General features: G+C 36.8%; 14 non-coding genes across 14 annotated transcripts; all 14 read right to left on the bottom strand.

Moving 5' to 3' along the window:
• Nucleotides 1-867: 867 nt before the first annotated feature.
• TRNAL-CAG (transfer RNA leucine (anticodon CAG)) lies at nt 868-950 on the bottom strand. The gene has a single exon. It is a non-coding gene; the product is annotated as a tRNA-Leu (tRNA).
• Nucleotides 951-2,134: 1,184 nt separating this feature from the next.
• On the bottom strand, nt 2,135-2,207 carry TRNAF-GAA (transfer RNA phenylalanine (anticodon GAA)). Its single transcript has one exon. It is a non-coding gene; the product is annotated as a tRNA-Phe (tRNA).
• A 909-nt stretch (nt 2,208-3,116) lies between these two features.
• On the bottom strand, nt 3,117-3,199 carry TRNAL-CAG (transfer RNA leucine (anticodon CAG)). Its single transcript has one exon. It is a non-coding gene; the product is annotated as a tRNA-Leu (tRNA).
• A 1,313-nt stretch (nt 3,200-4,512) lies between these two features.
• TRNAL-CAG (transfer RNA leucine (anticodon CAG)) lies at nt 4,513-4,595 on the bottom strand. The gene has a single exon. It is a non-coding gene; the product is annotated as a tRNA-Leu (tRNA).
• A 1,313-nt stretch (nt 4,596-5,908) lies between these two features.
• TRNAL-CAG (transfer RNA leucine (anticodon CAG)) lies at nt 5,909-5,991 on the bottom strand. The gene has a single exon. It is a non-coding gene; the product is annotated as a tRNA-Leu (tRNA).
• Nucleotides 5,992-7,304: 1,313 nt separating this feature from the next.
• Nucleotides 7,305-7,387, bottom strand: TRNAL-UAG (transfer RNA leucine (anticodon UAG)). Its single transcript has one exon. It is a non-coding gene; the product is annotated as a tRNA-Leu (tRNA).
• A 1,313-nt stretch (nt 7,388-8,700) lies between these two features.
• On the bottom strand, nt 8,701-8,783 carry TRNAL-CAG (transfer RNA leucine (anticodon CAG)). The gene has a single exon. It is a non-coding gene; the product is annotated as a tRNA-Leu (tRNA).
• Nucleotides 8,784-10,097: 1,314 nt separating this feature from the next.
• On the bottom strand, nt 10,098-10,180 carry TRNAL-UAG (transfer RNA leucine (anticodon UAG)). Its single transcript has one exon. It is a non-coding gene; the product is annotated as a tRNA-Leu (tRNA).
• Nucleotides 10,181-11,492: 1,312 nt separating this feature from the next.
• On the bottom strand, nt 11,493-11,575 carry TRNAL-CAG (transfer RNA leucine (anticodon CAG)). The gene has a single exon. It is a non-coding gene; the product is annotated as a tRNA-Leu (tRNA).
• A 1,184-nt stretch (nt 11,576-12,759) lies between these two features.
• Nucleotides 12,760-12,832, bottom strand: TRNAF-GAA (transfer RNA phenylalanine (anticodon GAA)). The gene has a single exon. It is a non-coding gene; the product is annotated as a tRNA-Phe (tRNA).
• Nucleotides 12,833-13,741: 909 nt separating this feature from the next.
• On the bottom strand, nt 13,742-13,824 carry TRNAL-CAG (transfer RNA leucine (anticodon CAG)). The gene has a single exon. It is a non-coding gene; the product is annotated as a tRNA-Leu (tRNA).
• A 1,313-nt stretch (nt 13,825-15,137) lies between these two features.
• TRNAL-CAG (transfer RNA leucine (anticodon CAG)) lies at nt 15,138-15,220 on the bottom strand. Its single transcript has one exon. It is a non-coding gene; the product is annotated as a tRNA-Leu (tRNA).
• Nucleotides 15,221-16,533: 1,313 nt separating this feature from the next.
• On the bottom strand, nt 16,534-16,616 carry TRNAL-CAG (transfer RNA leucine (anticodon CAG)). The gene has a single exon. It is a non-coding gene; the product is annotated as a tRNA-Leu (tRNA).
• A 1,184-nt stretch (nt 16,617-17,800) lies between these two features.
• On the bottom strand, nt 17,801-17,873 carry TRNAF-GAA (transfer RNA phenylalanine (anticodon GAA)). Its single transcript has one exon. It is a non-coding gene; the product is annotated as a tRNA-Phe (tRNA).
• Nucleotides 17,874-21,421: the final 3,548 nt, after the last annotated feature.

The following is a 21,421-nucleotide window of genomic DNA, read 5'->3' as shown; positions in this document are numbered from 1 at the left end:
TGACTTGTTTTTGCAAGATTATCAATATTTGAAAGTCCCGCTATTTTGCGTACATAATTAACAACTTACATTAATTCTTTGTGAATGAATAGAAAAAACAGCAATTCTGCATTTTTTTTACATTTTCAAATTTACTAAATTCGCCAGGGTAATTCTGACTGTGTCTCTGTAGGACAGGTGATGATTGAGCATAAAACACAATTTGTAAGCATATTGTTGCATCAAGCTTTATTTTTTTCTTAGGTGCAAACAATTGGAGTGAAGATAGGAGATGCAAATTTAGAGAAAATATTCTACTGATTGTTAATGTTGAAAGTGAAAACATTTGTCCCAAAATGTGGTGAAACTTTGATGTCAGTATCACATGCGCATTTCAGACTTGTTAAACTATGTTCATCTGCTCTTTTAGCTTTTGTTTATTAAGTATATATATAGTCTATTGATGCCTTGAGGTTAAAAAAATCTGAAATTAGACTTACTGGTAATTCGGTTTCTAGGAATCTTCCACGACAGCACCTTAGGAGGTTCACTCTCTGCCCTAATAGGGACAGAGAACACATAGAGATGAAATAGTCCCTCCCATTTTCCTATCAACAGTATTTTTCCGATGCCAAAGCAACAACTAACATATGCACAAAGAAACTATTTGATGTTCCCAGAAGTCTTTTGTGAAAGCACAAATTCATAACATTTAAGATTTGCCTGAAGAACCCCAAGGAATACTGCCAAAGTTCCAAACGTTGAGAATTGGTTTTGCTAAGCCCCATCACTTTTAGTTATCGATTTGAGATTGCCACCAATAGAGCGGACCCCCAACTAATCAGTAACAGGAGTGAAGCTGTAAAATTTCTTGAAAGAAAATTCTAATGTCAGAAGAGGGATTCGAACCCACGCCTCCAGAAGAGACTGCGACCTGAACGCAGCGCCTTAGACCGCTCGGCCATCCTGACTACTTCTGGCTTTTGTAGTTTAACTCTTTCTAAGCTAAGCAGTAGAAAGATGAGCACTACTTGTGATGAAAGGAAATATGCCATGATTTCTTTTATTTTAATATTGATTTGTAACCTATTAGTTACAGTCAGTTTTGAGCTTCATGACCAAGCACCGTTTTTTAAATCTGACATGTATCAATTTATGTGGCAATAACACTGGAATGCTTAACATATCCCCATGATTCTGATAGTGTTATTTTGTAACACATTGTACTTTATATTAATAGTAAATTTAGGTCAATATATATTTAGTTTTTCTTGTGAAAATATCTAAAGTTGCACAATTTCATTGAAATGCGGTGATGCCCCATATGTCTTCAGAAACTACTGTTTGGTCACACAGCAGGGCTTTGAAAGTAAGAGCGCTATTTGGGTTTTGGGAATGCAGATTTTGCAAGAATATTTTGAGGGTGACATTTGCGGAGTTCCAAAAGTACCAAAACAGCAGAAACCCCTCCGAAGTGATCCCATTTTATAAATTACTCCTCACAATGAATTCATCAACACCAGCAATTACTATTATTGTCCAACATATGTTTTCACTCTGCAACATCCAGAATTGCAAATAAGCCAGTTTAGTGCCCAGCTTGCGCTTATGGAGACAAGCACCCCATACATTTTAAGTGGGCTCTCCTCGCTAGAGAAATGCCAAATCTGTGGATTCTTTGTCTTACCATTAACGTAGAAACCCCTATTTTTAGAATGAAAGATGACGGTCCTGAGTTGGGGCTTGTGTTTTTTGCCTTCCTGGCTTTTTCCCCAAACAGCTTTGTTCCTGGCATATTATTTAAGCATATTTGTCTCAGTAATGCCACAGCGATTCATAGTCAAACATAAATGGCTGAAATCATTCAGCTAGTGTCTGATACATGCTGCCCGTATTAGCTATCAGGTTTCCTTTAAATCCTCATACAGCTAAGTCAAACTAAAATAAAACAAAGTGATGACGTCCAGAATGAAGGAAAAATTACAAAAAATATTATTTTCATCAAACGTTAAAAGTGTTCAGTTCTCAAGTTTCTATCATTTTATTTCCTGTAGATAGTTATAATGATTAGGATTTTTACATTCTCTGTAAACAGTCAGTCCATATGCTTTGTTTATTTTCTGCTTAAAATTTAATGGGTGAAGAAAAAAACTTTTGCCGAAACCTGGGATTGAACCAGGGACCTTTAGATCTTCAGTATAACACTCTCCCAACTGAGCTATTTCAGCAGGACACATTTAGATTCAGGAATGTAATGTATTTATTTTTACTTTGACTTGTTTTTGCAAGATTATCAATATTTGAAAGTCCCGCTATTTTGCGTACATAATTAACAACTTACATTAATTCTTTGTGAATGAATAGAAAAAACAGCAATTCTGCATTTTTTTTACATTTTCAAATTTACTCAATTCGCCAGGGTAATTCTGACTGTGTCTCTGTAGGACAGGTGATGATTGAGCATAAAACACAATTTGTAAGCATAATGTTGCATCAAGCTTTATTTTTTTCTTAGGTGCAAACAATTGGAGTGAAGATAGGAGATGCAAATTTAGAGAAAATATTCTACTGATTGTTAATGTTGAAAGTCAAAACATTTGTCCCAAAATGTGGTGAAACTTTGATGTCAGTATCACATGCACATTTCAGACTTGTTAAACTATGTTCATCTGCTCTTTTAGCTTTTGTTTATTAAGTATATATATAGTCTATTGATGCCTTGAGGTAAAAAAATCTGAAATTAGACTTACTGGTAATTCGGTTTCTAGGAATCTTCCACGACAGCACCTTAGGAGGTTCACTCTCTGCCCTAATAGGGACAGAGAACACATAGAGATGAAATAGTCCCTCCCATTTTCCTATCAACAGTATTTTTCCGATGCCAAAGCAACAACTAACATATGCACAAAGAAACTATTTGATGTTCCCAGAAATCTTTTGTGAAAGCACAAATTCATAACATTTAAGATTTGCCTCAAGGACCCCAAGGAATACTGCCAAAGTGCCAACGTTGAGAATTGGTTTTGCTAAGCCCCATCACTTTTAGTTATCAATTTGAGATTGCCACCAATAGAGCGGACCCCCAACTAATCAGTAACAGGAGTGAAGCTGTAAAATTTCTTGAAAGAAAATTCTAATGTCAGAAGAGGGATTCGAACCCACGCCTCCAGAAGAGACTGCGACCTGAACGCAGCGCCTTAGACCGCTCGGCCATCCTGACTATTTCTGGGTTTTGTAATTTAACTCTTTCTAAGCTAAGCAGTAGAAAGATGAGCACTACTTGTGATGAAAGGAAATATTCCATGATTTCTTTTATTTTAATATTGATTTGTAACCTATTAGTTACAGCCAATTTTGAGCTTCATGACCAAGCAGCGTTTTTTAAATCTGACATGTATCAATTTATGTGGCAATAACACTGGAATGCTTAACATATCCCCGTGATTCTGATAGTGTTATTTTGTAACACATTGTACTTTATATTAATGGTAAATTTAGGTCAATATATATTTAGTTTTTCTTGTGAAAATATCTAAAGTTGCACAATTTCATTGAAATGCGGTGATGCCCCATATGTCTTCAGAAATTACTGTTTGGTCACACAGCAGGTCTTTGAAAGTAAGAGCGGTATTTGGGTTTTGGGAATGCAGATTTTGCAAGAATATTTTGAGGGTGACATTTGCGGAGTTCCAAAAGTACCAAAACAGCAGAAACCCCTCCAAAGTGATCCCATTTTATAAATTACTCCTCACAATGAATTCATCAACACCAGCAATTACTATTATTGTCTAACATATGTTTTTACTCTGCAACATCCAGAATTGCAAATAAGCCAGTTTAGTGCCCAGCTTGCGCTTATGGAGACAAGCACCCCATACATTTTAAGTGGGCTCTCCTCGCTAGAGAAATGCCAAATCTGTGGTTTCTTTGTCTTACCATTAACGTAGAAACCCCTATTTTTAGAATGAAAGATGACGGTCCTGAGTTGGGGCTTGTGTTTTTTGCCTTCCTGGCTTTTTCCCCAAACAGCTTTGTTCCTGGCATATTATTTAAGCATATTTGTCTCAGTAATGCCACAGCGATTCATAGTCAAACATAAATGGCTGAAATAATTCAGCTAGTGTCTGATACATGCTGCCCGTATTAGCTATCAGGTTTCCTTTAAATCCTCATACAGCTAAGTCAAACTAAAATAAAACAAAGTGATGACGTCCAGAATGAAGGAAAAATTACAAAAAATATTATTTTCCTCAAAAGTTAAAAGTGTTCAGTTCTCAAGTTTCTATCATTTTATTTCCCTTAGATAGTTATAATGATTGTTCCCAGAAGTCTTTTGTGAAAGCACAAATTCCGAACATTTAAGATTTGCCTCAAGGACCCCAAGGAATACTGCCAAAGTGCCAACGTTGAGAATTGGTTTTGCTAAGCCCTATCACTTTTAGTTATCGATTTGAGATTGCCACCAATAGAGCGGACCCCCAACTAATCAGTAACAGGAGTGAAGCTGTAAAATTTCTTGAAAGAAAATTCTAATGTCAGAAGAGGGATTCGAACCCACGCCTCCAGAAGAGACTGCGACCTGAACGCAGCGCCTTAGACCGCTCGGCCATCCTGACTACTTCTGGCTTTTGTAATTTAACTCTTTCTAAGCTAAGCAGTAGAAAGATGAGCACTACTTGTGATGAAAGGAAATATGCCATGATTTCTTTTATTTTAATATTGATTTGTAACCTATTAGTTACAGCCAATTTTGAGCTTCATGACCAAGCACCGTTTTATAAATCTGACATGTATCAATTTATGTGGCAATAACACTGGAATGCTTAACATATCCCCGTGATTCTGATAGTGTTATTTTGTAACACATTGTACTTTATATTAATGGCAAATTTAGGTCAATATATATTTAGTTTTTCTTGTGAAAATATCTAAAGTTGCACAATTTCATTGAAATGCGGTGATGCCCCATATGTCTTCAGAAACTACTGTTTGGTCACACAGCAGGGCTTTGAAAGTAAGAGCGCTATTTGGGTTTTGGGAATGCAGATTTTGCAAGAATATTTTGAGGGTGACATTTGCGGAGTTCCAAAAGTACCAAAACAGCAGAAACCCCTCCAAAGTGATCCCATTTTATAAATTACTCCTCACAATGAATTCATCAACACCAGCAATTACTATTATTGTCTAACATATGTTTTCACTCTGCAACATCCAGAATTGCAAATAAGCCAGTTTAGTGCCCAGCTTGCGCTTATGGAGACAAGCACCCCATACATTTTAAGTGGGCTCTCCTCGCTAGAGAAATGCCAAATCTGTGGATTCTTTGTCTTACCATTAACGTAGAAACCCCTATTTTTAGAATGAAAGATGACGGTCCTGAGTTGGGGCTTGTGTTTTTTGCCTTCCTGGCTTTTTCCCCAAACAGCTTTGTTCCTGGCATATTATTTAAGCATATTTGTCTCAGTAATGCCACAGCGATTCATAGTCAAACATAAATGGCTGAAATCATTCAGCTAGTGTCTGATACATGCTGCCCGTATTAGCTATCAGGTTTCCTTTAAATCCTCATACAGCTAAGTCAAACTAAAATAAAACAAAGTGATGACGTCCAGAATGAAGGAAAAATTACAAAAAATATTATTTTCCTCAAAAGTTAAAAGTGTTCAGTTCTCAAGTTTCTATCATTTTATTTCCTGTAGATAGTTATAATGATTGTTCCCAGAAGTCTTTTGTGAATGCACAAATTCAGAACATTTAAGATTTGCCTCAAGGACCCCAAGAAATACTGCCAAAGTGCCAACGTTGAGAATTGGTTTTGCTAAGCCCCATCACTTTTAGTTATCGATTTGAGATTGCCACCAATAGAGCGGACCCCCAACTAATCAGTAACAGGAGTGAAGCTGTAATATTTCTTGAAAGAAAATTCTAATGTCAGAAGAGGGATTTGAACCCACGCCTCCAGAAGAGACTGCGACCTGAACGCAGCGCCTTAGACCGCTCGGCCATCCTGACTACTTCTGGCTTTTGTAATTTAACTCTTTCTAAGCTAAGCAGTAGAAAGATGAGCACTACTTGTGATGAAAGGAAATATGCCATGATTTCTTTTATTTTAATATTGATTTGTAACCTATTAGTTACAGCCAATGTGTAGCTTCATGACCAAGCAGCGTTTTTTAAATCTGACATGTATCAATTTATGTGGCAATAACACTGGAATGCTTAACATATCCCCGTGATTCTGATAGTGTTATTTTGTAACACATTGTACTTTATATTAATGGTAAATTTAGGTCAATATATATTTAGTTTTTCTTGTGAAAATATCTAAAGTTGCACAATTTCATTGAAATGCGGTGATGCCCCATATGTCTTCAGAAATTACTGTTTGGTCACACAGCAGGGCTTTGAAAGTAAGAGCGCTATTTGGGTTTTGGGAATGCAGATTTTGCAAGAATATTTTGAGGGTGACATTTGCGGAGTTCCAAAAGTACCAAAACAGCAGAAACCCCTCCAAAGTGATCCCATTTTATAAATTATTCCTCACAATGAATTCATCAACACCAGCAATTACTATTATTGTCTAACATATCTTTTCACTCTGCAACATCCAGAATTGCAAATAAGCCAGTTTAGTGCCCAGCTTGCGCTTATGGAGACAAGCACCCCATACATTTTAAGTGGGCTCTCCTCGCTAGAGAAATGCCAAATCTGTGGATTCTTTGTCTTACCATTAACGTAGAAACCCCTATTTTTAGAATGAAAGATGACGGTCCTGAGTTGGGGCTTGTGTTTTTTGCCTTCCTGGCTTTTTCCCCAAACAGCTTTGTTCCTGGCATATTATTTAAGCATATTTGTCTCAGTAATGCCACAGCGATTCATAGTCAAACATAAATGGCTGAAATCATTCAGCTAGTGTCTGATACATGCTGCCCGTATTAGCTTTCAGGTTTCCTTTAAATCCTCATACAGCTAAGTCAAACTAAAATAAAACAAAGTGATGACGTCCAGAATGAAGGAAAAATTACAAAAAATATTATTTTCCTCAAAAGTTAAAAGTGTTCAGTTCTCAAGTTTCTATCATTTTATTTCCTGTAGATAGTTATAATGATTGTTCCCAGAAGTCTTTTGTGAAAGCACAAATTCAGAACATTTAAGATTTGCCTCAAGGACCCCAAGGAATACTGCCAAAGTGCCAACGTTGAGAATTGGTTTTGCTAAGCCCCATCACTTTTAGTTATCGATTTGAGATTGCCACCAATAGAGCGGACCCCCAACTAATCAGTAACAGGAGTGAAGCTGTAAAATTTCTTGAAAGAAAATTCTAATGTCAGAAGAGGGATTCGAACCCACACCTCCAGAAGAGACTGCGACCTAAACGCAGCGCCTTAGACCACTTGGCCATCCTGACTACTTATGGCTTTTGTAATTTAACTCTTTCTAAGCTAAGCAGTAGAAAGATGAGCACTACTTGTGATGAAAGGAAATATGCCATGATTTCTTTTATTTTAATATTGATTTGTAACCTATTAGTTACAGCCAATTTTGAGCTTCATGACCAAGCACCGTTTTATAAATCTGACATGTATCAATTTATGTGGCAATAACACTGGAATGCTTAACATATCCCCGTGATTCTGATAGTGTTATTTTGTAACACATTGTACTTTATATTAATGGCAAATTTAGGTCAATATATATTTAGTTTTTCTTGTAAAAATATCTAAAGTTGCACAATTTCATTGAAATGCGGTGATGCCCCATATGTCTTCAGAAACTACTGTTTGGTCACACAGCAGGGCTTTGAAAGTAAGAGCGCTATTTGGGTTTTGGGAATGCAGATTTTGCAAGAATATTTTGAGGGTGACATTTGCGGAGTTCCAAAAGTACCAAAACAGCAGAAACCCCTCCAAAGTGATCCCATTTTATAAATTACTCCTCACAATGAATTCATCAACACCAGCAATTACTATTATTGTCTAACATATGTTTTCACTCTGCAACATCCAGAATTGCAAATAAGCCAGTTTAGTGCCCAGCTTGCGCTTATGGAGACAAGCACCCCATACATTTTAAGTGGGCTCTCCTCGCTAGAGAAATGCCAAATCTGTGGATTCTTTGTCTTACCATTAACGTAGAAACCCCTATTTTTAGAATGAAAGATGACGGTCCTGAGTTGGGGCTTGTGTTTTTTGCCTTCCTGGCTTTTTCCCCAAACAGCTTTGTTCCTGGCATATTATTTAAGCATATTTGTCTCAGTAATGCCACAGCGATTCATAGTCAAACATAAATGGCTGAAATCATTCAGCTAGTGTCTGATACATGCTGCCCGTATTAGCTATCAGGTTTCCTTTAAATCCTCATACAGCTAAGTCAAACTAAAATAAAACAAAGTGATGACGTCCAGAATGAAGGAAAAATTACAAAAAATATTATTTTCCTCAAAAGTTAAAAGTGTTCAGTTCTCAAGTTTCTATCATTTTATTTCCTGTAGATAGTTATAATGATTGTTCCCAGAAGTCTTTTGTGAATGCACAAATTCAGAACATTTAAGATTTGCCTCAAGGACCCCAAGAAATACTGCCAAAGTGCCAACGTTGAGAATTGGTTTTGCTAAACCCCATCACTTTTAGTTATCGATTTGAGATTGCCACCAATAGAGCGGACCCCCAACTAATCAGTAACAGGAGTGAAGCTGTAAAATTTCTTGAAAGAAAATTCTAATGTCAGAAGAGGGATTTGAACCCACGCCTCCAGAAGAGACTGCGACCTGAACGCAGCGCCTTAGACCGCTCGGCCATCCTGACTACTTCTGGCTTTTGTAATTTAACTCTTTCTAAGCTAAGCAGTAGAAAGATGAGCACTACTTGTGATGAAAGGAAATATGCCATGATTTCTTTTATTTTAATATTGATTTGTAACCTATTAGTTACAGCCAATGTTTAGCTTCATGACCAAGCAGCGTTTTTTTAAATCTGACATGTATCAATTTATGTGGCAATAACACTGGAATGCTTAACATATCCCCGTGATTCTGATAGTGTTATTTTGTAACACATTGTACTTTATATTAATGGTAAATTTAGGTCAATATATATTTAGTTTTTCTTGTGAAAATATCTAAAGTTGCACAATTTCATTGAAATGCGGTGATGCCCCATATGTCTTCAGAAATTACTGTTTGGTCACACAGCAGGGCTTTGAAAGTAAGAGCGCTATTTTGGTTTTGGGAATGCAGATTTTGCAAGAATATTTTGAGGGTGACATTTGCGGAGTTCCAAAAGTACCAAAACAGCAGAAACCCCTCCAAAGTGATCCCATTTTATAAATTGTTCCTCACAATGAATTCATCAACACCAGCAATTACTATTATTGTCTAACATATCTTTTCACTCTGCAACATCCAGAATTGCAAATAAGCCAGTTTAGTGCCCAGCTTGCGCTTATGGAGACAAGCACCCCATACATTTTAAGTGGGCTCTCCTCGCTAGAGAAATGCCAAATCTGTGGATTCTTTGTCTTACCATTAACGTAGAAACCCCTATTTTTAGAATGAAAGATGACGGTCCTGAGTTGGGGCTTGTGTTTTTTGCCTTCCTGGCTTTTTCCCCAAACAGCTTTGTTCCTGGAATATTATTTAAGCATATTTGTCTCAGTAATGCCACAGCGATTCATAGTCAAACATAAATGGCTGAAATCATTCAGCTAGTGTCTGATACATGCTGCCCGTATTAGCTTTCAGGTTTCCTTTAAATCCTCATACAGCTAAGTCAAACTAAAATAAAACAAAGTGATGACGTCCAGAATGAAGGAAAAATTACAAAAAATATTATTTTCCTCAAAAGTTAAAAGTGTTCAGTTCTCAAGATTCTATCATTTTATTTCCTGTAGATAGTTATAATGATTGTTCCCAGAAGTCTTTTGTGAAAGCACAAATTCAGAACATTTAAGATTTGCCTCAAGGACCCCAAGGAATACTGCCAAAGTGCCAACGTTGAGAATTGGTTTTGCTAAGCCCCATCACTTTTAGTTATCGATTTGAGATTGCCACCAATAGAGCGGACCCCCAACTAATCAGTAACAGGAGTGAAGCTGTAAAATTTCTTGAAAGAAAATTCTAATGTCAGAAGAGGGATTCGAACCCACACCTCCAGAAGAGACTGCGACCTAAACGCAGCGCCTTAGACCACTTGGCCATCCTGACTACTTATGGCTTTTGTAATTTAACTCTTTCTAAGCTAAGCAGTAGAAAGATGAGCACTACTTGTGATGAAAGGAAATATGCCATGATTTCTTTTATTTTAATATTGATTTGTAACCTATTAGTTACAGGGAATCTTGAGCTTCATGAACAAGCAGCATTTTTTAAATCTGACATGTATCAATTTATGTGGCAATAACACTGGAATGCTTAACATATCCCCGTGATTCTGATAGTGTTATTTTGTAACACATTGTACTTTATATTAATGGTAAATTTAGGTCAATATATATTTAGTTTTTCTTGTGAAAATATCTAAAGTTGCACAATTTCATTGAAATGCGGTGATGCCCCATATGTCTTCAGAAATTACTGTTTGGTCACACAGCAGGGCTTTGAAAGTAAGAGCGCTATTTGGGTTTTGGGAATGCAGATTTTGCAAGAATATTTTGAGGGTGACATTTGCGGAGTTCCAAAAGTACCAAAACAGCAGAAACCCCTCCAAAGTGATCCCATTTTATAAATTACTCCTCACAATGAATTCATCAACACCAGCAATTACTATTATTGTCTAACATATGTTTTCACTCTGCAACATCCAGAATTGCAAATAAGCCAGTTTAGTGCCCAGCTTGCGCTTATGGAGACAAGCACCCCATACATTTTAAGTGGGCTCTCCTCGCTAGAGAAATGCCAAATCTGTGGATTCTTTGTCTTACCATTAACGTAGAAACCCCTATTTTTAGAATGAAAGATGACGGTCCTGAGTTGGGGCTTGTGTTTTTTGCCTTCCTGGCATTTTCCCCAAACAGCTTTGTTACTGGCATATTATTTAAGCATATTTGTCTCAGTAATGCCACAGCGATTCATAGTCAAACATAAATGGCTGAAATCATTCAGCTAGTGTCTGATACATGCTGCCCGTATTAGCTTTCAGGTTTCCTTTAAATCCTCATACAGCTAAGTCAAACTAAAATAAAACAAAGTGATGACGTCCAGAATGAAGGAAAAATTACAAAAAATATTATTTTCCTCAAAAGTTAAAAGTGTTCAGTTCTCAAGTTTCTATCATTTTATTTCCTGTAGATAGTTATAATGATTGTTCCCAGAAGTCTTTTGTGAAAGCACAAATTCAGAACATTTAAGATTTGCCTCAAGGACCCCAAGGAATACTGCCAAAGTGCCAACGTTGAGAATTGGTTTTGCTAAGCCCCATCACTTTTAGTTATCGATTTGAGATTGCCACCAATAGAGCGGACCCCAACTAATCAGTAACAGGAGTGAAGCTGTAAAATTTCTTGAAATAAAATTCTAATGTCAGAAGAGGGATTCGAACCCACGCCTCCAGAAGAGACTGCGACCTGAACGCAACGCCTTAGACCGCTCGGCCATCCTGACTACTTCTGGCTTTTGTAATTTAACTCTTTCTAAGCTAAGCAGTAGAAAGATGAGCACTACTTGTGATGAAAGGAAATATGCCATGATTTCTTTTATTTTAATATTGATTTGTAACCTATTAGTTACAGCCAATTTTGAGCTTCATGACCAAGCACCGTTTTTTAAATCTGACATGTATCAATTTATGTGGCAATAACACTGGAATGCTTAACATATCCCCGTGATTCTGATAGTGTTATTTTGTAACACATTGTACTTTATATTAATGGTAAATTTAGGTCAATATATATTTAGTTTTTCTTGTGAAAATATCTAAAGTTGCACAATTTCATTGAAATGCGGTGATGCCCCATATGTCTTCAGAAACTACTGTTTGGTCACACAGCAGGGCTATGAAAGTAAGAGCGCTATTTGGGTTTTGGGAATGCAGATTTTGCAAGAATATTTTGAGGGTGACATTTGCGGAGTTCCAAAAGTACCAAAACAGCAGAAACCCCTCCAAAGTGATCCCATTTTATAAATTACTCCTCACAATGAATTCATCAACACCAGCAATTACTATTATTGTCCAACATATGTTTTCACTCTGCAACATCCAGAATTGCAAATAAGCCAGTTTAGTGCCCAGCTTGCGCTTATGGAGACAAGCACCCCATACATTTTAAGTGGGCTCTCCTCGCTAGAGAAATGCCAAATCTGTGGATTCTTTGTCTTACCATTAACGTAGAAACCCCTATTTTTAGAATGAAAGATGACGGTCCTGAGTTGGGGCTTGTGTTTTTTGCCTTCCTGGCTTTTTCCCCAAACAGCTTTGTTCCTGGCATATTATTTAAGCATATTTGTCTGAGTAATGCCACAGCGATTCATAATCAAACATAAATGGCTGAAATCATTCAGCTAGTGTCTGATACATGCTGCCCGTATTAGCTATCAGGTTTCCTTTAAATCCTCATACAGCTAAGTCAAACTAAAATAAAACAAAGTGATGACGTCCAGAATGAAGGAAAAATTACAAAAAATATTATTTTCCTCAAAAGTTAAAAGTGTTCAGTTCTCAAGTTTCTATCATTTTATTTCCTGTAGATAGTTATAATGATTAGGATTTTTACATTCTCTGTAAACAGTCAGTCCATATGCTTTGTTTATTTTCTGCTTAAAATTTAATGGGTGAAGAAAAAAACTTTTGCCGAAACCCGGGATTGAACCAGGGACCTTTAGATCTTCAGTCTAACACTCTCCCAACTGAGCTATTTCAGCAGGACACATTTAGATTCGGGAATGTAATGTATTTATTTTTACTTTGACTTGTTTTTGCAAGATTATCAATATTTGAAAGTCCCGCTATTTTGCGTACATATTTAACAACTTACATTAATTCTTTGTGAATGAATAGAAAAAACAGCAATTCTGCATTTTTTTTACATTTTCAAATTTACTCAATTCGCCAGGGTAATTCTGACTGTGTCTCTGTAGGACAGGTGATGATTGAGCATAAAACACAATTTGTAAGCATAATGTTGCATCAAGCTTTATTTTTTTCTTAGGTGCAAACAATTGGAGTGAAGATAGGAGATGCAAATTTAGAGAAAATATTCTACTGATTGTTAATGTTGAAAGTGAAAACATTTGTCCCAAAATGTGGTGAAACTTTGATGTCAGTATCACATGCGCATTTCAGACTTGTTAAACTATGTTCATCTGCTCTTTTAGCTTTTGTTTATTAAGTATATATATAGTCTATTGATGCATTGAGGTAAAAAAATCTGAAATTAGACTTACTGGTAATTCGGTTTCTAGGATTCTTCCATGACAGCACCTTAGGAGGTTCACTCTCTGCCCTAATAGGGACAGAGAACACATAGAGATGAAATAGTCCCTCCCATTTTCCTATCAACTGTATTTTTCCGATGCCAAAGCAACAACTAACATATGCACAAAGAAACTATTTGATGTTCCCAGAAGTCTTTTGTGAAAGCACAAATTCCGAACATTTAAGATTTGCCTCAAGGACCCCAAGGAATACTGCCAAAGTGCCAACGTTGAGAATTGGTTTTGCTAAGCCCCATCACTTTTAGTTATCGATTTGAGATTGCCACCAATAGAGCGGACCCCCAACTAATCAGTAACAGGAGTGAAGCTGTAAAATTTCTTGAAAGAAAATTCTAGTGTCAGAAGAGGGATTCGAACCCACGCCTCCAGAAGAGACTGCGACCTGAACGCAGCGCCTTAGACCGCTCGGCCATCCTGACTACTTCTGGCTTTTGTAATTTAACTCTTTCTAAGCTAAGCAGTAGAAAGATGAGCACTACTTGTGATGAAAGGAAATATGCCATGATTTCTTTTATTTTAATATTGATTTGTAACCTATTAGTTACAGCCAATTTTGAGCTTCATGACCAAGCACCGTTTTATAAATCTGACATGTAACAATTTATGTGGCAATAACACTGGAATGCTTAACATATCCCCGTGATTCTGATAGTGTTATTTTGTAACACATTGTACTTTATATTAATGGTAAATTTAGGTCAATATATATTTAGTTTTTCTTGTGAAAATATCTAAAGTTGCACAATTTCATTGAAATGCGGTGATGCCCCATATGTCTTCATAAACTACTGTTTGGTCACACAGCAGGGCTTTGAAAGTAAGAGCGCTATCTGGGTTTTGGGAATGCAGATTTTGCAAGAATATTTTGAGGGTGACATTTGCGGAGTTCCAAAAGTACCAAAACAGCAGAAACCCCTCCAAAGTGATCCCATTTTATAAATTACTCCTCACAATGAATTCATCAACACCAGCAATTACTATTATTGTCCAACATATGTTTTCACTCTGCAACATCCAGAATTGCAAATAAGCCAGTTTAGTGCCCAGCTTGCGCTTATGGAGACAAGCACCCCATACATTTTAAGTGGGCTCTGCTCGCTAGAGAAATGCCAAATCTGTGGATTCTTTGTCTTACCATTAACGTAGAAACCCCTATTTTTAGAATGAAAGATGACGGTCCTGAGTTGGGGCTTGTGTTTTTTGCCTTCCTGGCTTTTTCCCCAAACAGCTTTGTTCCTGGCATATTATTTAAGCATATTTGTCTCAGTAATGCCACAGCGATTCATAGTCAAACATAAATGGCTGAAATCATTCAGCTAGTGTCTGATACATGCTGCCCGTATTAGCTATCAGGTTTCCTTTAAATCCTCATACAGCTAAGTCAAACTAAAATAAAACAAAGTGATGACGTCCAGAATGAAGGAAAAATTACAAAAAATATTATTTTCCTCAAAAGTTAAAAGTGTTCAGTTCTCAAGTTTCTATCATTTTATTTCCTGTAGATAGGTATAATGATTGTTCCCAGAAGTCTTTTGTGAAAGCACAAATTCAGAACATTTAAGATTTGCCTCAAGGACCCCAAGGAATACTGCCAAAGTGCCAACGTTGAGAATTGGTTTTGCTAAGCCCCATCACTTTTAGTTATCGATTTGAGATTGCCACCAATAGAGCGGACCCCCAACTAATCAGTAACAGGAGTGAAGCTGTAAAATTTCTTGAAAGAAAATTCTAATGTCAGAAGAGGGATTCAAACCCACGCCTCCAGAAGAGACTGCAACCTGAACACAGCGCCTTAGACCGCTCGGCCATCCTGACTACTTCCGGCTTTTGTAATTTAACTCTTTCTAAGCTAAGCAGTAGAAAGATGAGCACTACTTGTGATGAAAGGAAATATGCCATGATTTCTTTTATTTTAATATTGATTTGTAACCTATTAGTTACAGCCAATTTTGAGCTTCATGACCAAGCACCGTTTTATAAATCTGACATGTAACAATTTATGTGGCAATAACACTGGAATGCTTAACATATCCCCGTGATTCTGATAGTGTTATTTTGTAACACATTGTACTTTATATTAATGGTAAATTTAGGTCAATATATATTTAGTTTTTCTTGTGAAAATATCTAAAGTTGCACAATTTCATTGAAATGCGGTGATGCCCCATATGTCTTCATAAACTACTGTTTGGTCACACAGCAGGGCTTTGAAAGTAAGAGCGCTATTTGGGTTTTGGGAATGCAGATTTTGCAAGAATATTTTGAGGGTGACATTTGCGGAGTTCCAAAAGTACCAAAACAGCAGAAACCCCTCCAAAGTGATCCCATTTTATAAATTACTCCTCACAATGAATTCATCAACACCAGCAATTACTATTATTGTCCAACATATGTTTTCACTCTGCAACATCCAGAATTGCAAATAAGCCAGTTTAGTGCCCAGCTTGCGCTTATGGAGACAAGCACCCCATACATTTTAAGTGGGCTCTGCTCGCTAGAGAAATGCCAAATCTGTGGATTCTTTGTCTTACCATTAACGTAGAAACCCCTATTTTTAGAATGAAAGATGACGGTCCTGAGTTGGGGCTTGTGTTTTTTGCCTTCCTGGCTTTTTCCCCAAACAGCTTTGTTCCTGGCATATTATTTAAGCATATTTGTCTCAGTAATGCCACAGCGATTCATAGTCAAACATAAATGGCTGAAATCATTCAGCTAGTGTCTGATACATGCTGCCCGTATTAGCTATCAGGTTTCCTTTAAATCCTCATACAGCTAAGTCAAACTAAAATAAAACAAAGTGATGACGTCCAGAATGAAGGAAAAATTACAAAAAATATTATTTTCCTCAAAAGTTAAAAGTGTTCAGTTCTCAAGTTTCTATCATTTTATTTCCTGTAGATAGGTATAATGATTGTTCCCAGAAGTCTTTTGTGAAAGCACAAATTCAGAACATTTAAGATTTGCCTCAAGGACCCCAAGGAATACTGCCAAAGTGCCAACGTTGAGAATTGGTTTTGCTAAGCCCCATCACTTTTAGTTATCGATTTGAGATTGCCACCAATAGAGCGGACCCCCAACTAATCAGTAACAGGAGTGAAGCTGTAAAATTTCTTGAAAGAAAATTCTAATGTCAGAAGAGGGATTCAAACCCACGCCTCCAGAAGAGACTGCGACCTGAACGCAGCGCCTTAGACCGCTCGGCCATCCTGACTACTTCCGGCTTTTGTAATTTAACTCTTTCTAAGCTAAGCAGTAGAAAGATGAGCACTACTTGTGATGAAAGGAAATATGCCATGATTTCTTTTATTTTAATATTGATTTGTAACCTATTAGTTACAGCCAATTTTGAGCTTCATGACCAAGCACCGTTTTATAAATCTGACATGTAACAATTTATGTGGCAATAACACTGGAATGCTTAACATATCCCCGTGATTCTGATAGTGTTATTTTGTAACACATTGTACTTTATATTAATGGTAAATTTAGGTCAATATATATTTAGTTTTTCTTGTGAAAATATCTAAAGTTGCACAATTTCATTGAAATGCGGTGATGCCCCATATGTCTTCATAAACTACTGTTTGGTCACACAGCAGGGCTTTGAAAGTAAGAGCGCTATTTGGGTTTTGGGAATGCAGATTTTGCAAGAATATTTTGAGGGTGACATTTGCGGAATTCCAAAAGTACCAAAACAGCAGAAACCCCTCCAAAGTGATCCCATTTTATAAATTACTCCTCACAATGAATTCATCAACACCAGCAATTACTATTATTGTCCAACATATGTTTTCACTCTGCAACATCCAGAATTGCAAATAAGCCAGTTTAGTGCCCAGCTTGCACTTATGGAGACAAGCACCCCATACATTTTAAGTGGGCTCTCCTCGCTAGAGAAATGCCAAATCTGTGGATGCTTTGTCATACCATTAACGTAGAAACCCCTATTTTTAGAATGTAAGAAGACGGTCCTGAGTTGGGGCTTGTGTTTTTTGCCTTCCTGGCTTTTTCCCCAAGCAGCTTTGTTCCTGGCATATTTTTGAAGCATATTTGTCACAGTAATGCCACAGCGATTCATAGTCAAACATAAATGGCTGAAATCATTCAGCTAGTGTCTGATACATGCTGCCCGTATTAGCTATCAGGTTTCCTTTAAATCCTCATACAGCTAAGTCAAACTAAAATAAAACAAAGTGATGACGTCCAGAATGAAGGAAAAATTACAAAAAATATTATTTTCCTCAAAAGTTAAAAGTGTTCAGTTCTCAAGTTTCTATCATTTTATTTCCTGTAGATAGTTATAATGATTAGGATTTTTACATTCTCTGTAAACAGTCAGTCCATATGCTTTGTTTATTTTCTGCTTAAAATTTAATGGGTGAAGAAAAAAACTTTTGCTGAAACCCGGGATTGAACCAGGGACCTTTAGATCTTCAGTCTAACGCTCTCCCAACTGAGCTATTTCAGCAGGACACATTCAGATCCAGGAATGTAATGTATTTATTTTTACTTTGACTTGTTTTTGCAAGATTATCAATATTTGAAAGTCCCGCTATTTTGCGTACATATTTAACAACTTACATTAATTCTTTGTGAATGAATAGAAAAAACAGCAATTCTGCATTTTTTTTACATTTTCAAATTTTCTCAATTCGCCAGGGTAATTCTGACTGTCTCTGTAGGACAGGTGATGATTGAGCATAAAACACAATTTGTAAGCATAATGTTGCATCAAGCTTTATTTTTTTCTTAGGTGCAAACAATTGGAGTGAAGATAGGAGATGCAAATTTAGAGAAAATATTCTACTGATTGTTAATGTTGAAAGTGAAAACATTTTCCCCAAAATGTGGTGAAACTTTGATGTCAGTATCACATGCGCATTTCAGACTTGTTAAACTATGTTCATCTGCTCTTTTAGCTTTTGTTTATTAAGTATATATATAGTCTATTCATGCCTTGAGGTAAAAAAATCTGAAATTAGACTTACTGGTAATTCGGTTTCTAGGAATCTTCCACGACAGCACATTAGGAGGTTCACTCTCTGCCCTAATAGGGACAGAGAACACATAGAGATGAAATAGTCCCTCCCATTTTCCTATCAACAGTATTTTTCCGATGCCAAAGCAACAACTAACATATGCACAAAGAAACTATTTGATGTTCCCAGAAGTCTTTGGTGAAAGCACAATTTCAGGACATTTAAGATTTGCCTCAAGGACCCCAAGAAATACTGCCAAAGTGCCAACGTTGAGAATTGGTTTTGCTAAGCCCCATCACTTTTAGTTATCGATTTGAGATTGCCACCAATAGAGCGGACCCCCAACTAATCAGTAACAGGAGTGAATCTGTAAAATTTCTTGAAAGAAAATTCTAATGTCAGAAGAGGGATTTGAACCCACGCCTCCAGAAGAGACTGCGACCTGAAGGCAGCGCCTTAGAACACTCGGCCATCCTGACTACTTCTGGCTTATGTAATTTAACTCTTTCTAAGCTAAGCAGTAGAAAGATGAGCACTACTTGTGATGAAATGAAATATGCCATGATTTCTTTTATTTTAATATTGATTTGTAACCTATTAGTTACAGCCAATTTTGAGCTTCATGACCAAGCACCGTTTTTTAAATCTGACATGTATCAATTTATGTGGCAATAACACTGGAATGCTTAACATATCCCCGTGATTCTGATAGTGTTATTTTGTAACACATTGTACTTTATATTAATGGTAAATTTAGGTCAATATATATTTAGTTTTTCTTGTGAAAATATCTAAAGTTGCACAATTTCATTGAAATGCGGTGATGCCCCATATGTCTTCAGAAACTACTGTTTGGTCACACAGCAGGGCTTTGAAAGTAAGAGCGCTATTTGGGTTTTGGGAATGCAGATTTTGCAAGAATATTTTGAGGGTGACATTTGCGGAGTTCCAAAAGTACCAAAACAGCAGAAACCCCTCCAAAGTGATCCCATTTTATAAATTACTCCTCACAATGAATTCATCAACACCAGCAATTACTATTATTGTCCAACATATGTTTTCACTCTGCAACATCCAGAATTGCAAATAAGCCAGTTTAGTGCCCAGCTTGCGCTTATGGAGACAAGCACCCCATACATTTTAAGTGGGCTCTCCTCGCTAGAGAAATGCCAAATCTGTGGATTCTTTGTCTTACCATTAACGTAGAAACCCCTATTTTTAGAATGAAAGATGACGGTCCTGAGTTGGGGCTTGTGTTTTTTGCCTTGCTGGCTTTTTCCCTAAACAACTTTGGTCATGGCATATTATTTAAGCATATTTGTCTCAGTAATGCCACAGCGATTCATAGTCAAACATAAATGGCTGAAATCATTCCGCTAGTGTCTGATACATGCTGCCCGTATTAGCTATCAGGTTTCCTTTAAATCCTCATACAGATAAGTCAAACTAAAATAAAAGAAAATGATGACGTCCAGAATGAAGAAAAAATTTCAAAAAATATTATTTTCCTCAAAAGTTAAAAGTGTTCAGTTCTCAAGTTTCTATCATTTTATTTCCTGTAGATAGTTATAATGATTAGGACTTTTACATTCTCTGTAAACAGTCAGTCCATATTCTTTGTTTATTTTCTGCTTAAAATTTAATGGGTGAAGAAGAAAACTTTTGCCGAAACCTGGGACCTTTAGATCTTCAGTCTAACGCTCTCCCAGCTGAGCTATTTCGGCTGGACACATTTAGCTTCACGAATGTTCAACACACTGTAAATGTCACAACTGGATGTTTTTATTTTTACTTTGACTTGTTTTTGCAAGATGATCTATATTTGAAAGTCACGCTATTTTGCGTACATATTTAAGAACTTACATTAACTGTTTGTGAATGAATAGAAAAAAACAGCAATTCTGCATTTTTTTTACATATTTAAATGTACTCAATTCGCCAGGGTAATTCTGACTGTGTCTCTGTAGGAGAGGTGATGATTAAGCATAAAACACAATTTGTAAGCATAATGTTGCATCAAGATTTATTTTTTCTTAGGTGCAAACAATTGGAGTGAAGAAAGGAGATGCAAATTTAGAGAAAATATTCTACTGATTGTTAATGTTGAAAGTGAAAACATTTGTCCCAAAATGTGGTGAAACTTTGATGTCAGTATCACATGCGCATTTCAGACTTGTTAAACTATGTTCATCTGCTCTTTTAGCTTTTGTTTATTAAGTATATTTATAGTCTATTTATGCCTGAGGTAGAAAAATCTGAAATTAGACTTACAGGTAATTAAGTTTCTAGTAATCTTCCACGACAGCACCTTAGGAGGTTCACTCTCTGCCGTAATAGGGACAGAGAACACATAGAGATGAAATAGTCCCTCCCATTTCAATATCCACAGTATTTTTCTTTTGTGAAAGCACATATTCAGGACATTTAACATTTGCCTCAAGGACCCCCAGGAATACTGCCAAAGTGCCAACGTTGAGAATTGGTTTTGCTAAGCCCCGTCACTTTTAGTTTTCGGTTTGAGATTGCCGCCAATAAAGCAGACCCCCAACTAATCAGTAACAGGAGTGAAGCTGTACAATTTCTTGAAAGAAAATACTAATGTCAGAAGTGTTATTCGAACCCACGCCTCCAGTTGAGACTGTGACCTGAACGCAGCGCTTTAGACCGCTCAGCAACCTGACTTCTTCTGGCATTTTGTGATTTAACTCTTTCTAAGCTAAGCAGTAGAAAGATGAGCATTACTTGTGATGAAAGGAAATATACCATGATTTTTTTAATTTTAATATTGATTCGTAACCTATTAGTTACAGCTAGTGTTGATCGAGCACTAAAATGTTCGGGTGCTCGAAGCTTGGGCCGAGCTCGCCGTGATACTCGGGTGCTCATCCCGAGCAACGAGCCCAATGTTAGTCTAAGGGAGACCCGAGCATTTTTGGCATCACACCCCCGGCAGTCTTTTAAAAGCCTAACAAGTGCCCAAAACAATAGTGACAGTGCTCAAATGACATGGGGACAGCATGGGGATCGCCCCAGGAAG

The sequence above is a fragment of the Phyllobates terribilis genome, unplaced genomic scaffold, assembly GCF_046119375.1.
Source record: "Phyllobates terribilis strain yellow unplaced genomic scaffold, ASM4611937v1 Scaffold_65__1_contigs__length_7625178, whole genome shotgun sequence".
Lineage (NCBI taxonomy): Eukaryota > Metazoa > Chordata > Amphibia > Anura > Dendrobatidae > Phyllobates > Phyllobates terribilis.
The sequence above is the reverse complement of the archived record's forward strand: the minus strand, read 5'-3'. Positions and strand labels throughout refer to the sequence as shown.